At 38.0% G+C, this 13,333-nt stretch overlaps 1 protein-coding gene across 3 annotated transcripts in view; it reads left to right on the top strand.

The window, feature by feature from the left end:
- lpar1 (lysophosphatidic acid receptor 1) overlaps positions 1–13,333 on the top strand; it is a 133,804-nt gene that overhangs the window by 32,160 nt on the left and 88,311 nt on the right. For 2 of the 3 annotated variants that reach the window (XM_028791970.2, XM_051928314.1), the window contains exon 2: positions 7,638–7,739. The exons of the other annotated variant lie outside the window; for it this stretch is intronic. The gene's annotated coding sequence lies outside the window, so the exon portion shown is untranslated. The remainder of the gene's footprint in view (positions 1–7,637; positions 7,740–13,333) is intronic. 3 annotated transcript variants of the gene reach the window in all.

Genomic DNA, 13,333 nt, shown 5'->3' with positions numbered 1-13,333 from the left:
AAACAGTGTGTAAGAGAATGCTGGAGCTAGACCAATGGGCAAATTAATGAGCCATCCCACGGGGTCGACAGGGTTCAAGACCAGTGTAGAAAGTTGCAGATAGCAACGTCCATTTTGTTTGTGCCATGTCATTTTCTAACCTACTTAATCTAGACCAGGGATGTAGGGGGTGCTGGAGCCTATCCCAGCAAGCACAGGGTGCAAGGCAGGAACAAACCCTGGACAGGGCGCCAGTCCATCAGAGGGCAAATACATATACCCACACCCTCCGCGGGAAGTTTAACGTCACCAGTTCACCTAACCTGCATGTCTTTGGACTGTGGGAGGAAACATGCACAGACACGGGGAGAACTTGCAAACTCCACGCAGGGAGGACCCAGGATATGAACGCTGGTCTCCTTACTGTGAGGCAGCAGCACTACCACTGCACCACCCTACCTGTCTTGTTTGTACTTTGCTTTATCATTTTTTGTCTCTTTTCTGTATGTTTTATATTTAATAATAACTATTACTAGGGAGCTTTACCCCCTGCTCACTTCGCTCGCCAACCCCCGGGCCTGCGCTGCGTGCTAGCCTCTTTGCGGTTCTGCCACTTGCATATGGGAATGTGGATGTACAATTTAAACAGATTTTTATTTTCATGGGAATTGTTACATATGCATCATCCCAATGTATAAAAGCCTGTGATTGAATTTCGTTTCTTTCTTTCTATTAAAGAAAACAACTTTTTTGAATGTTTGGCTTTGAGATTTGTTAATTGTCTTTGCAAAAACTATTCTAACCGGAATCTTTTAACGTTTTAATACGAATGGCATATTAAGATCTCCTTTGTTGTCTAATGTTATCCGCGGAAGATGTACTACATTACTTTTCTTGGATAAATCCTTCTTTCTACAGTAATTCATGTGTTGTAAGACCGGACGTTGTTAACGGTTGTAGATATTCTTTGTTGATATTGTAAACTGTTGTTTTCATCTTCCACACGGTCACCACCAATTGTTTCAGCATAGTCTACTGATACGCATGTAACCAATTTGCTGTGTAACCGTTCAACATTTTTGGACACATTTAACCAATTTGATGTGTAACCGATCAACACATTTTGCGTTAATTTGTTTGACTTCCTCATTTCTCGGTGCTAGGATTGTGCGTGTACTCATTTATTTATTTATGTTGATAACCCTTCGTGATGAAATTTTTCAATGAGATTTGGACATAATGCGTCTTCTTTAATTGGGGACTTAAAGTGAGGAAAATGTTAAAATGTTTAAGAGCTGAGAGCGCAGGAAGTGTGTCTGACAAAAGCATTCACACGAATGAGAGTTGAGAGGACCGTGGTCTTGTTTGAAAATGTTTGAGAGGAGGGTGTCACTTGAAAAAATCTCAAGGCAAAAGTCTTGTCTTGCAGAACTTGAAAAAATGTCTCTTCCAAAAAGTCTTGTTGCGTCGAAGGATTTTTTTATATAATAGGAGGAAATAATAATAATAATAAACATATGATTTTGTACATTTTGGCCTTGTTATCATTCTGGGTCTGAGTTGCTATGGCAGGTTCCCAAATTCTTGCAGAACCTGTATAGTAAGGGCCCGTTTATACTTCACGCTCAGAACGCGTACGTGCCCGCATCATGGCTGCCACGCGTTCTGACTGTTCATTTGATGCGTCCTCTGAGCAGGTCCTCAGAAATTAACGTGACGCGTGTGCGAGTTGCAGTACCAGCAAAAAGTCGGGGGGCGCAGTGTGCTAAAAGTTGGAATGTGACATCAGAGTCTCTGTTTACTATCTACATGTGACAGAAAGCCGCTTTGCGGATCCTACGAGATCGGTGTGCGCGCTTCGATATTTGATAAATGGTTTGATGTGGTGAAGCAAAATGCCGACATACAGATGTATTCGTGGTGCTTTTATATTCAAGCGTCGCATATTCCAGATCGCAATGACATGCTACGTTTTAAAATTCTCACATACCATCTTCTGTGCCATCTTTTTTTCTAGGGCTTCCTCTGCACCTGACAGCAGCGAATCGCCAGCAATAGATCGTCACACTGCGCACATTAAATGTATGATATTCCAACTCTCTGCACATTTAGAATCCTTAGATTTATACTTGATATCACTTTCATGATGAAAAGCATTAAAGTATGTATATTACATTTTGCAGATAAATCGGTAATTTCGTTTAAATAATGAATACTGTTAATAATTACACACATGGAGTGACACAGTGGCGGAGCATTAGTGCTGCTGTCTTGCAGGGAGTCACGTCGCTGATATTCCCTGCCTGGAGTTTACATGTTTTCCTGCTGGGTTTCCTCAATGTGCTCCAGTTTCCTTCCAAAGATATGCAGATTTGGGGATTTGGTGCCGCTAAAATGACGCTAGTGTATCTGTGTGCTTGTATTCACCTTGCAATGAGCTGAGGCCTCCTCCAGGGATTGTTTCTCACTCGTGCCCAATGCTTGCTGGAATGGACACATTCCTGGATTTAATCAATAAACATCCTTTTCAGAGATATTGCGGTAAGGTGTCATCGGAATTTAATGAGTGTTCTAGGCAATTCACAACACAGAGAATCCAGGTGGATTCCTCCAGATATACGCAAAGTACGCGCGCAAGTATAAACACTACAACGCTTGCGTAGCAGGAGTGTCCCCTGCAGCATGCGTCACGTTGCATGAAGCAGGCATGTCAAACACGCGGCCCCCAGGCCGCATGCGGCCTGCAACAGAAATCTGTGCGGCCCGCATGACAGATCCTAGTTAGCACTGAACTTGTACGAAATGATTGACTCAATCACAAACAATAGTATTCTGCATCTTTGGTGTTACTTATTGACTTTTCTTACTTCTGCCTTCTGACAAAAGTGCATTTTCCCATGGCATTACGGTACCGGAAACGTCATCTGCTAATATAGCCACGAGCCTTGACCAAAGTTAATGAGCCGCAGCGTCACAACTGAAGTGCTAGGCTGCAGCAGGGGTGGCCTTAGGCATGTGCAAACTGTGCACCTGCACAGTGCCGCCAAATCCCAGGGGCCGCCACGCCAATATATATTGAATATAAAACAGAAAGAGAAAATAATGACACAGCTGACGGCAATGTGGCCGAAAAACATTGTTTCTTGTTAATTAGTACGCTGTATTTACAAATGTCGCTAGAGTCGGAGCAGTAAGCTATATGTAGTATTAGAATGTTTTGCCGTAATGAGAATATCATGGGTCGCCACTTGGTTTTCAAGTTACGGACACGCGTATATAGAAGCGTGTCATGAGCACGAGGCGGCTATGCAGTGTCCGCAACGGATGTGGCCATCCGCCGAGCATAAGATACCGTATTGACATTGCCAGGCGAAGGGGCCACCGATTCTTTCTCAGCCCAGGGCCGCCACGAGCCGCCCCTGCTAAGGCTACACTACTGACTGGGCTGCTGAGACTGGCCACTGGGCAGAACTGACCATCACGAGTAGTAATAGCCCACATATTTTCACGTTTTTTTGCTCTAGTTTCATGTAATTTTGTGCTAGTATTGTAACGAACAGTTAGTGCAGACTACAGCTGAAGATCTGAAGTGGACGCGAGAAGTTGGTGAGTTGTTTATTAACATATGTTTGTGATTTTGAGTTTGTAAAATTATTGTAGGTCAGGTGGCTTTTTGCATATCGGCTTATTTTACAATATAAACTTTGAAGTAAACTTAGTAAAGTAAAATTTGATTTTTGGAGGATTTGTTTTCCAACTTGAATTACTGAGCAATGAATTCAGTGAGCATTTTCGTGATCACACAAACAAGGCATTGCGCTGTTCTCTTACAACGTTGAGAATGCGCCTGAGAATATCCAAATGGAATTGATTGAAGTGCAGTCAGATTCTATTCTGAAGGCAAAATACAACGAAATTGGTGTGCCAGGCTTGTATGCTTACCTGCCACCCTCGTATGTGCAGATCCGTAAGTTGGCATCGAGAGTACTGTCTATTTTCGGAAGCACTTACCTTTGTGAGCAATTGTTTTTGTTAATGAAAGCTACCAAAACCCCACATCGCTCAGGACTTACCGTCGAGCACCTTTCATCCCTCATAAAATTTGCAGCTGCACAAGATTTCAAGCCTGATATTGACGAACTGGTTACTAAAAAGAGATGCCAAGTGTCGGGACAAAAGAAATAAATCTCACACTGTAAGGCTCCTATATAAGCAATGCATATAATATAATGAATATCAATCATCAAGACACTATATAAAAGCGATCGGGATTGTCCTTCCGTCCTGTGAGTGCAAAGCGTAGCAGTATTCCGCTTATCACAGACTTACTACTTGCAGCTTGCGGTACGAAGCGACGCAATGTGAGCAGAGTTCTGGTGCTCCCATCGTTCCCTTGCTTTTGTGCGCGATGTGCTGGAAAAATAGACAAAATTATGTCACTGGAAATAATTAATGTTGATGGAGTACAAATGCCTCACCGCGTAATAAATATCAGGGGAGATGGTGCTTGCTTATTCTCATCTATAGCTTATTTAGTGCATGAAACTCCGTCTTTAGCGGTACAGATTCAGGCTGACATTGTACGACATGTTTTAAGTAATTGGTCAAGGTTTCAGCCATTTACAATGATGCCGTCAGGAATCTCTTATACAAATGAGCTTCAGTATCTCACTGAAATGTCAAAGTCTCAAACTTATGGTACCATTTCTGAGCTAATGGCAGCGGGAGAGTTGTTCCCCTATGAGTTTCAAGTATATTATTATGGAGTCCTATACTCCAAGTTTGGACAGGCAGTCGAGGGGATAAAAAAACTTAGGTTTTCGGGAGATGTTATGAATGGGCACTTTGATGTTCTCATTCCCTACACTTGCATGCCTGATGTACACACGGAGCGCACACAAATTGAGGATAAAAGTCGGTTGCCTTAAAAGGAGGGTGAGCCTAGTAATATAATAAGGACCTAGCTAAGAGGTTAAGACTCTAATTCTACACTGTTGTATGGAGACTGCATGGAAATTGCTTTTCTTTAAACTTTAAACTTTGTTACATTTTTTTTAAAGTTTTCAGTATTGGAAAGAAAGCTACAGTAACTTTGTTTAAAAGTATAATAGTATTTGTTACAGTACGGCCCGCTGACGCACGTATGGCAGTCGAAGCGGCCCACCAATGATAGTGAGTTTGACATGCCTGGCATGAAGTATAAACCCGGCCTAATACCTAGTATTTTAATAGTAGAAAAAAAATAGAATGGCCAAAACCCTACATTGCCACATTTGTCAAATACCGTAATAAAGCAAAGACTTACAGTATCATGATTCTGAGCTGTGAGGAATCTGTTTGTGATGATCTGAATTACCTTGAGGTCTTGCTCATGAGTGAGGGTAGAAGTGATTATGATATTGACCAACAAACTGGCGCAACACCAGCAGTTTTCCCAATGTTTTGTTCAACTACACAAATGTGGAAGTGTTTTTGCTTTAAATAGCAAAGGATTAAGCCTTCCAAAATGGTGTTTTGGTAAATCTGACCATAGGAAAATGGGAGGTTTAAAGCCTGACTATGTCTGAAAATGGAGGTCAAGCTTTTAAGTTAAGAAAAAAATATCAAAGAGTCTCAAAAAACCTTGAAGTATGTCTGAACTGACAAGAAACCATTAAAACTCTTGCTGGAACATAGACAAGTCCACAGATTTGTTACAAAAGGATGCTTAATACAAAAAGAGCAAAGAAAGAGTTGCCAAAGGTAATCCTAGCAAACAAAATCAAAAACAGAACACCACAAATAAGAAATCACAAAAAGCACAAAACTTATAAAACCACCAACACTGGAGTACATTTGAGTATATAACACTGGATATCAATTCCTATCATTTTTTTAGGGCTGGGGGTGGTCCCTTAACTATGATGGATGGGTGGCCCTTCCTCTTGGGAATCCACCCATAAAATACAAGAAACATGAGATAATTGTATGACAAACATAGGTATTAAATAATGACCAAAACAATAAATGGAAATGAAAAAAAAATTAAAGAATATAAAAAGAAGCACCTGAAATATAAACATTTGACCATAACAATTGTGTGTAGCTCTGATCACCATGTTACAAAAAAACATAGCAGCCCTTGAAGCACTGCAGAGGAGAGCAACCAGGTGCATCCCAGGACTTAAGGACATTTGACCTATTTTGACAGGTTCATATAATTGACCTTTTTTAGTTTTGGGACATTCCAGGTTTTTGAAATCCTTAAAGGCATTGATAAAGTAGATCCAGCTAAATTCTTTTCACTAAATAGTAAATAATGAATTTAATGGTGCCAGAGGAAATTAAGGTGAAGTGCAATTAAGACTGATGCTAGGAAGCACCTCTTTACTTAAAGGGTTGTGGGAATATGGAACAAACTACCAAGACAAGTAGTTGAAGCAGAAACCTTGACTACCTTTAAGAAGTATCTGAATGAGATATTGGTACAGCTTAGTTATTACCTAAACAAACGAGCTTGATGGACTGAATGTTTTCCTCTCGTTTGTCATATTTCTTATGTTCTTATGACAGTGGTTGTGAAGAGCTTAAGTCCATGGACAAAGATGTCCATTTACCAGTCAGTTTACATTCTCTTCCTCACCTGTGGTCACAAACTCTGTGTAGTGACTGATAGAATGATCGCAACTATAAGCTGCTGAACTCAAGTTCTTGTGCAGGGCTGTTGGGTTCTCTCTCTATGACAGGGTAAGGAGCTCTCAGCAATAAGGGAGGAGCTTAGAGTAGAGTTACTGTTTCTCCTGAGGGGAGCAGTTCAGGTAGTTTGTAGTTTGGATACCAAATGGGAGTTGCATTAGGCTGACCCACTATGAGAAGACTGAGGACGGTAGACTCAAAATATGCTGGAGGTTTTATGTTGCTTGACTGCCATGGGCCCATCTGGGTGTTCCATAGGAATGCCTGAAAGACGTTACTGGGCATAGAGAGGTCTTGTCAACCCATCTCAGTGTTTTGCTACTGTTAGCTAAGAAAAGCAGAGAAATACAGAGCAATGACTATTGTAATGATTTTTTGAATTACAGAATGTCATAGCTCTTACTGCTTCACATATGTTCTAACTAGGAGAAAATTAAAACATTGCTTTGTAATGTTAAACAAAACAGGAACCAAAACAAAATCAGAAATTAAGATCTCTGAGGTAGGCAAAATGCATTAGAAAACAAAAACTGCATAAACTATAGAGGAAATGAGTATTTAAAATAACTTAAATCTGAAGCACTTCTTTCTTTAGATTAATTTTCAGATTATATTTTCAGCTCATCAGTTAATGAATAAATCTCTTCATTGTGGTTTCCATGGTAATTGCAAAACCATCGAGGCAAAATGAATTTGAAGACTTACAGCAATACTTTGTGTACTTGGCATGGTGGCCGTCATAGTGAGAGTCAAGGGGGACACATGGTGACAGAGTAACTGGCTTATGCACATTGAAAAACCAATACTGGCTACAAAGCATTGATAATATATACAACATTTTTCTAACATAACATACTATTACTGTTAAATTAGCAGGTTTCAATGGCATAGCTGAAGATGTTTTGGGTTATATTTGGCTTCAGAGAAATGCCTTAATCTACACCACTTCACTTTGTTTAATAATTGTTTTCTGGTATTCACAGACCCTTTCTCAGTGGCAAAAGATATATGTTGGACCGAATTTCAGAGATCGATCAAACAGTGATGCCAACTTTTTAGTCAGACACTCAGCTTGATACAGACTGGTAAGTGACTTCTGTATTTCAGGTCTGTAAAGAATCAAGGTCTATCAACAGTTATTTGGCAGAACAGTAAATTTCATGACAAAGATCATCACATGGTGACTGTGTGTTCCAAACAATGTTTTCATAACACTTGTGGCAGAATATAAATGGTGTTTGAATAATATTGGTTATAATGGTTTTTGAATAATATTGTTTTAGATAAGCAGTAGATAGCTACAGTATAATAATCAGACTAAAATGCTAAATGTTAATGTTTCATTAAGCAATGCTCTTGTTAAAATAACAGAGATTAGTCATTACTCATTGATCAATATTTTGATCACAGAGTTCTGACAAGTTGATTTTGGAGCAGACTCTGTATTCTAGAATCATATACATGATGCAGACTGAGCCTTTAAGTCATTCAAATGCCATTTTAAGCAATGTCACAGCATTGTGTATTTTGGCTAATGCTACACCTTAAAAGAAAAAGCTTCTTGGCAGATTATACAGCACATCCTTGGGTTTATATTTGAGAATGCCTGATTTTATGCTTCTAAAAAAGGGTTGATTTTAGATTACACAGGTCAAAAGATCACATATAAATGAATTCATACTTTAAGATGTGCCTTATAGGCAATCTCACATATTTAAGTAGTCTATTGTGGTATCCTGTGTGAACTGTAGTGTGTCGTTTGCTGTCAGTAGGACCTAAATCATGCTAAACTATTTTATCGCAGCTGTATGGTTTGTAAAAAGACGCTGCATGAGTTGAGACTGGAGGTGGCGGGGAGGTGGACCTCACTAGTGCCTTAATCAGAAATGGCATGAGTACAACACTGTTTTGCTGCCTTGCCCAAATGACCTAGTGCTTGCAGCAGTGTTTTGCCAAAGCTGCACATCTGGCTTCTCAGCTTCCCTTATTTACATTTTTCAAAACATACCAGAGACTGTTCAACTTGCATAATCTGAAGACAGGGTCTGTTAGAAACATCTGCATTAATGGGTTGTTATTGTATGTTGTTTCTAAGACACTTTCTCTGTCAGTGTGATAATGTCTGCTTCCTTTTAATACTACCTCTTCTAAATGGTGAGGCAGTGGTCTTCTTTTTCTTCACAGTCCTGTACCTCCTTCCTAGTCCAGCCCTGTTTTTTCAGATCTTCTTTTACTTTATCAGTCCACCTCTGCTTTGGCCTCCCTCACCCTACTTTCCTGTACTTTTTTAGATATCTCTCCAACTTTTGTTGTACCTCTGATTGTCTCATTTATTATTCAGTCATTTTGTATCTCCACATGTCCAACTCAACATTCTCATTTCTGCTACATCTACTTCTTTTCCTGTGCTCCCTGTACTGCCCATGTCTCGGCTCCATGCATAATTGCTGGTCTTAACACTGTCTCAAATAACCTTACCTTTAATCTTCTCATTAATTCTCAGTGGTGGAACCACCACAGTGCTGGTGGTTCTTTATTTTAAGTAAATTGTGCATGCTCAGCGTGTTCAAGAATACTATTATTTGTATTATGCCAAAGAGTGAGAACAAGTTAGGGACAGTATCTGAACCCTGTTCAAGTTGAAAGGTTATATTGCTTTGTTTTTTTATAAGTTAATTAAATAATGCTAGACAATGCAGTTTTCACTGATTTTAAACTTTATTTTTTACATTTGATTACAATGTGTACTTGATTCACATTTTAAACATGGACATGTATAATTTGTACTGATTTTTTTATATCGGTGTCTAAATAAATAATAGTCAACAGCACTCTGTATTGGAGTTCTCAACCTTTCTTTCTGGATGCACCACCCCAAGAAACTGAAATGTTTGAAGTATCACAATTTTTTTCTTTGGTCTTAAGTTTTTAGCACTGAACTTGATAGTTAGTTAGATTAAACTAAAGATGATACTTCTTTAACTCTCCCAAATTGATATTGTATGGGAGAAGGGATGTTAACAAGGTATTATAGATAGTTTTTTCATGTGTGTCATGTACTTTTTTTAAAGCACACAATTTTTTTAAGAAATTACTTTTTTAAAGTATGAACAATAGTGTCGTTTAATATGAAATAAAAATTAGAAAGCCTAAAATTTCCATATTTTTAATTTAACAGTCTCAATTTATAATTATCTATTATTAAGCTTAACAAAAAAGGCAACTTACTAGGGAAGGTGAGATATATTGTAAGAGTGGAAGGGGCTACAGATACTGTAATAATATAAATACAGTAGGTGTGTTAACAGATGTTAAAAGCTGTTACTTGCTGATATTACTGGAAAGGATCTAAAGAACAATCCTGCATTTTTGCACCCATTTTTTTTCAATCCGACGAACTGAGTAGAAGGACTGCTAGAATTTATATGTGTAATGTGCACTCACTCAGTGGAAAAAAAAACATTCCGGTAAATTGAGTAGAAAATGACTAGGCCTCAAAGACAGCCACTATTTCCTTTTCCAGAATTCTCACTTTTGATTCCCCTGCCAAAGTATCAAAACCAGCAGAAAAATTTGTCAAAATAAAGGTGAGACAACCGAACTTTTGTAGCTTGTCTTTTTTTTCATGTCACAATGGCGATAACTTACTTTTCTATGATAGGAAAGGGAAAGCTTTCTTGTAAATGTAGTCCCCATTCTTATGACGTATAACTTGAGGCTTGGTGGCTGCACTGTGAACTTCCTAGCGGCAGCACACATGTTTCAGAACATCTTTAATTTACTCTCATCTTAAACACTGAAGAAACAAACAGTACTGAAGATTAGGTAACCACTTTGGTTGCCCACTTTGCCACTGCTCCTGTTCTATTGCCAGCAGTGTACTTCCACACTATTATTTAAAACTGGAATTTCTACTTTTGTTGTTTCAGGACTGTTTTTTGCACAAAGAATGAATGTTCCACAAAATGTAAAATGCTGATGCTTTTAGGTTTAGTCTGGCTGGTTAAAAAAAAACACTTTTAGTAGACTTGAATAAAGCTTGCCATTCTTATTTGGATCTAACATACACACAGTCTCAGCATTTTTCCATTGCAAAAATGCGTTATTCATTTAATTGATCGGTTCACACATGGTGTACTGTGTGCATGTTTGGTGTGAAAAGTGTCTCAAGATTAAGAGATTGATAATTAGAAGTAATCTTTAGGCCATTCCTTGTCACTCTTTTAAAAAAGTATAAATAAGACTATTGTATCCTAAGCTTTATTGACCTTGGAGCAATTCTAATATACTTCTGATATTTGTTTGTTTTTTGAAGATGTATAACAGAAAACTTTGTGCCAGTTTACTTTTTTTCATCTTTTTGATTTGCAGCAACCACAAAATAAACTTAGCTATATTTTGCATTCTCTAGGTCCATCATTATGATTTGAAGCTGTATGCCCAAAATATTCTGTTTATTTTATTCCTGAACATATATAATAAATTAGCCATAGTACCCGTCATAAATAGATAAAAGAATAATTTAAAAATATTTACTCTCTCTTGCTCTACATGAACCTTCAGCACCTTTTCTCTGTATTTGCATATGTCTGACCCACTCTTCACCGGTGCTCCATCTCTCAAGCAGATTTCCATAAATCCTGCCTGTCAGACTCATTCATTATTTTCGAGGTGCCTTTCTCTCCTTTTGTCTGCTTTTTATACTCTTTGAAGATGACTCTCTCAGCATGCCTCCAATGTCGTTTGTCATCTTCACGTGTCTAACGCTTGCCCTTCCTCTTTCAGTTCCGTTACCAATTACACCAAAGCCAAACTGACCAATCAGATTGCTCACTGGGATTGCACACACACACATACACACACAGACTTTAGTGTTTTATGATATAGTATATCTACTTTTCTGTTGAAATGCAGTGTGGTCCAGTGAAGAATCACAAGGTCCAGTTGGTAAATAGTAGGGTGCCAACAGCAACCCTTTCATTCCCATTTACTTCAAACAGAAATAAAAGCAAAAGTACTGTACAAGCGCTCAATGAAAGGAAATGCAAACCAAAGCTAGCAAAATCTGGCTTCAGGCTTAATTTGTTTCAAGTCGGTCAATCATGTAAGAGCTCTGTCCTGTGATGTGCTCTGTTCACAGAGTGGCACCTCCTTCTGTCGATGCCATGACTTTTAAGTGGGAGACCTGTAGGGGCGGAGTCAGGTGCCCTCACTGGAGATTTTTTCTGTACTGTGGAAGGAAAAGGAGAGGGCATGATTAATGACAACATCCACTCTAGACCCTGGGTGGTGTCACATGCTTTAGAGGAGCCCTGACTGTGGTCCACAGACGTGCATATGTGGCTACAGATGTTTTTTACAAAAGTATATTTGATGTTTAAGAACTTCCCCAGTTTATTCCTCATGATTGCTTAATTTATTATTAAGTGATCTGAACCAATAGTAAAAATCTCTTTACTTGCATGTATTGACTCCCTTTTGTTTGTTTTATTTTATGATTTTTGTATCAATAAATATAGTATATTAAATCTCAAGCAGACATTGTATAGTAAAATGTGACTGTTTAATCTTAAACTTTATTGTTTAAGTGTAGTTAATAATACTGTTCATCATTCTTAAAGTAGTACTTAGTGTTGACAGCTATTGATGTTTAAATAGATAGGGGGAAATTTGGTACTTGTCAGTGTATTCCTGGCATTTACAGTAGCTGTCATTGATTGATAGTATGGAAATGTGTTTTTGTGCAATATTGTTTTTTCACAGGTTCCCCATGTGCACTGTTCAAGATCATGTTTATTGTTACAAGTACAGTGACAATTTTACTTCTATGTCTAACTAACAAGTTAGGAGGAAAATGTCGTTCACCAAAAATCATTTTTACATCTCTCTTAATGATCGAAAAAGTGTATTCTTAGATTGATTGCTTTCTGAACATTCATACAATTTATTAATATTTATTTGATTTTATTGTTTAATAAGAAGAATTCAATAATACAGTATCTTGAAAATGCATTTTGTCTTAGGAAATACCAGTATGTACTTTATTTACACAACAATTTCTCTTTTTTATTAAATGCTACTAATTCTTCACCTATTGCCCTTCGTCTTCTTACTGCATGAAGAAGTGGTATACCCATTAGTTGTCCTTTTTGCCATTCCTTCTACTTTATAGTCAGCACTGAACTTTTAGTTTTTTTTTTTACATTTAGAACTAGATTTTGTTGGTTTTGTTGTCCTTTGTGTCTGTAGTCTTTCACAATGGATAAGTCTTCAATGTAATATGCTTGTGCCATTGTGTTTTTTCTGTACTGCTGTTAAAAGGAACAGTCTATTTTTATAGGAGACAAACAAAGCCTTTGACATTTATTTGAAACGTGCTCATATTCAAAACCAGCTTTTGCTTGCTTAAAAACATACTTGTCATTGTATTCCTGGCATTTACAGTAGCTGGCATTGATAGATAGTATGGAAATGTGTTTTTAAGCAATGCTCACGGGTTCCCTATTATTAGCTCTGTTCAAGGTCATGTTTATTGTTATGTGTACAAAAAAAAGTAAAAATCTTACTTGCATGTCTGACTAAAATGTTTTGGTGTGACGAATATCATAGGAGAAAAATTTTATTCACCAAAAGATCTCTTTTAATGATCAATAAGTGTATTATTAGATTTACTTCTTTC

The sequence above is a fragment of the Erpetoichthys calabaricus genome, chromosome 5 (genome assembly GCF_900747795.2).
Source record: "Erpetoichthys calabaricus chromosome 5, fErpCal1.3, whole genome shotgun sequence".
Lineage (NCBI taxonomy): Eukaryota > Metazoa > Chordata > Cladistia > Polypteriformes > Polypteridae > Erpetoichthys > Erpetoichthys calabaricus.
The sequence above is the reverse complement of the archived record's forward strand: the minus strand, read 5'-3'. Positions and strand labels throughout refer to the sequence as shown.